The 3,381-nt window shown below is 40.3% G+C and overlaps 1 protein-coding gene across 2 annotated transcripts in view; it reads left to right on the plus strand.

The window, feature by feature from the left end:
- The window catches only part of LOC120060539 (mRNA decay activator protein ZFP36L1-like), a 4,939-nt gene extending 2,788 nt beyond the window's left edge, over positions 1-2,151 (plus strand). For both annotated transcript variants that reach the window (XM_039009931.1, XM_039009932.1), the window contains exon 2: positions 1-2,151. This exon is cut by the window's left edge. The gene's annotated coding sequence lies outside the window, so the exon portion shown is untranslated.
- The last annotated feature ends 1,230 nt before the right edge of the window (positions 2,152-3,381 follow it).

Consider the following 3,381-nt stretch of genomic DNA (forward strand, 5'->3'; position numbering starts at 1 on the left):
CCTTTCCTCCACAAAACAATATCAATTTAGTTCCTAGTTTGAATGATCTAAGGATAAAGTGACTTAAGGGAACTTGTTTTCAAATCACCCCAGATATCTCTTCCCTGCTGTTTACTCCACTCCCCTCATAGAGCCTACCCCGTCTTCTGGCATAGTGCCAAAACGGGAGAGGAAATGAATGAACAATGAGAATGATGGTGTGAGAAAAAAAAAAAAAAAGAGATTGTTAGACTGTTGTTTTGCCAGGTGCCACCTGTCTTTCTGTTCTTGAACACTTAGCAGTGCTAGTGGGCCTTTGGCACGGGGAGTGTATCATCGCACCACATGCCCCACTCTTCCACCGCCATCCTCTGACGTTACCACCTCTCAAGCGCACTTCCCTGGTCTAGTCTGTGCTGAGCTAGCTGGAGGGTGCTCATTAACACATCCTGTCCTCAGATCAACCCCAGCTGTTTTTACTATAGACTTTGAGCAACAACAAAAAATACATAAACTGAAATGATATGAATAGTTTTAAAACAAAGTGCCTGGAGCAGTTGGTTCGTGCGTAGCATGTGCGAGAGTTGGATGGATGGACTACTGTCTGAGGGTTTCGATTCTTTCAACGTCAACTTGTCCCGTCATAGTTCTTCTCAAGCGTTCTTTGTTGAGTGTCATTTTCTGTAATAGCGGAGCAGGACAGAGTCTGTATGCAGGAAGTGACTGACAGACACAGGAAGTGTTGCTGGTCACTGGCGGTTGTTTCTGGGAAGGAAGGACGTCTTTAATGTCTAACTGGTTATTAAACCTTGAAGACGATTTGGTTTCTGTCCAGCCCGCCTCCGTCCATGCTGTTCTGCAGGCAGCAGGGAATTCCAGCATTCCCATGGTGCAGTTCTTCTACTTCCTGCAACTTGAGATGGGATCTCTAAGCTATCTTATTTTTCCTCTTCCCCTATAGAATCAGACTCTGGCTCTGAGGAGCAGCTGTCATGACATCTCCCTGCTTCTTTCTATGGTTTTTGATTTATCCATTTTTTAAAATTGTTATTATTATAGTTTGTTTTTAAAACTTTCCGAGCATCGGTGCTTGTCACTGCTTATTTAACTTATCGAAACATATTTATTGGTGATCATATGCATTTAGTTTTTTTTTTGTTAATTTTGTATTTATCTGGATAATGAACAATAGAATATATTTTCTTTTTATGTTAAGTTATGATCTTCGGTATTAATCTAAAGATTGTGAAGATGTTTTGTCAGTTTCCCCCCCCCCCCCCACAGTTTAATATATTGTACTACAATGACTGCAACAATATTTGTAACTACACTTTGTTAAAATAAAACTTAATTTAAAAAGCAACAAAAAAAAATACATGAAAAATATGTCGCGTTTTGATTATTTATTTGTAGACTTAAAAAACAAACAGTTTTCCCTATTATTGTACTGCAATTCTAGGGACAAAATACTTGTTGCATTATCATCCCGGAACTGTCCTATCCTCCCTTACTCTTTAGAACGTTTTCTATGACCGTAACAGTACTTTACTGTTATTACTTTGTTCACTCAATTCAGCTATTTGTATTCTTTTAAATCACGCCAGCTTGGTTCCATATGGAGACCAATCAGGATTCTCTTTCATAATTATGACTAAAGCGGTAAAACCAAGAGGTACAACACATAATGATGAGTTATCTCCATGTTCACTATCACATCCTGATTTGAGTGTAGGGTTTAAAGGAAGGTTATGTCTGAATGTAATGGAATACAGTTAACCAAGGATTTAGAGGAAAAATACTATTTGTATTACAAGCAATAGCAGTGACCAAATGGGTTGAGGAGAAGACATTTGTATTTTTGATGGATGTTTGATTCACTTGCATGGCCCCCAACTGTTATAAAGTGCCTACTTTTGAATACATTCCAGGTAGCTAAAGTTTTATATTAACCGATGGTGAAATTGTTTTAATTCCTTGTTCCATGTTTCCTTAAAGTTTTGAGCAAGGTTAAACAGGATTATTGACACAAAGAAAGTAAAACTGTTGAATGTATTTTTCTCAGCCATGGTTTTTCACTACAGTCATTTCTATGTGAGTTTATATTAGAAACTGATTTCTCTTTTTGTAACTATTGATTGCAGTTAACCAATAAACCCTGTATTTTTGAAACAATTGTTGTCTATTCATTCATCCACCCATTAGTGAACTGATTTGAAGACATCTTGTTTGTCCTCTCTGTCAGGGATAGTCAAGCATGACATTTAACAGGGCTCTTACACAATGTTTACCTTGCTGCACCAATAGACTCTGATGCAATGGCAGACTATTTGTTGTTGAAGGGAAAATGACAATTCATGACGAGATTCCTGTTGCAGCACATCCCAGAACAAAATGTCACACCGACAGCTTATCTTTTGGTGACAGATGTGGACACTGATTTAACCTTACTAAGCACAGGCGGCCTGTTACGTTTACTACATGTTAATACATACTGAATACCAATAAATGGTTGAAAACGGTATCGTTTATTGATTCAATTAGTTAAACAGTACATGGCATAGGAAGAGATCCGTGCGTACCGTATGTGGGGTGGAGGGAGTTTCAATGAGCCAGCTGATGATTGGTGGACATGAGAGAGAGCAGATTGGTAGACAGGAGAGGGAGCAGCCTGGTGATTGGTGGACTGGACAGACCTGTTCGGGGATTGTCCCAGAGTGATCAAACTCTGAATGAGCTGGTTTGATTACACAGACTGATACCATGCTCTGTTTACCTGGAAATGTTGATCAGGTCATTAAGGTTATGAGAAGCGGATATGGAGAGCCAGTCAGTCAGTGAGAAGAAAAGTAGTCAGAGATGGGTGTCGTGACTATGGTAAGGGTCATGTTCAGTAGAGCACAAAAATGTTTTGAAATTCCCAAATTAAAATGAGCACTTCTTATTGGACTACAGATCGTTGGTCTACCTACCTCTTCAATTCACCCATCGTAAAAACATTTCCTCCTGTTTCATGACCACCGGACTACTTTATTTGTTCTGATTGCACCAGGCAGACACTTACCTCTCTACCCTCAGTTTTGTATCAGATGACAGAGAGGATCAGGAACTAACTCCTAATGGAACTAACTTGCCGAGTGCTGCCCCAGTCAGTTGACCCATAAGCCCTACTTGTTTCCTCAGTTCAGGTTGTTGCTTCTGATGCATTATCTTGTTCCTGGGTGTTGCCCTGAACATGCCAGGGGAGAGGGAGCACCTGTTGTGGGCCTGGTACTATTTTAGGCCCAGGCCTCTACCCAGCCTACCTCCCCCTCCTTCAAATCATGACAGGTAGACAGATGAGACTGTCCACCTGTGCAAACAAGGTTTGCTAAACATCTTTGGGTGCCATGTAGCCTTTACCTC

Source organism: Salvelinus namaycush, chromosome 15 (assembly GCF_016432855.1).
Source record: "Salvelinus namaycush isolate Seneca chromosome 15, SaNama_1.0, whole genome shotgun sequence".
Classification (NCBI taxonomy): domain Eukaryota; kingdom Metazoa; phylum Chordata; class Actinopteri; order Salmoniformes; family Salmonidae; genus Salvelinus; species Salvelinus namaycush.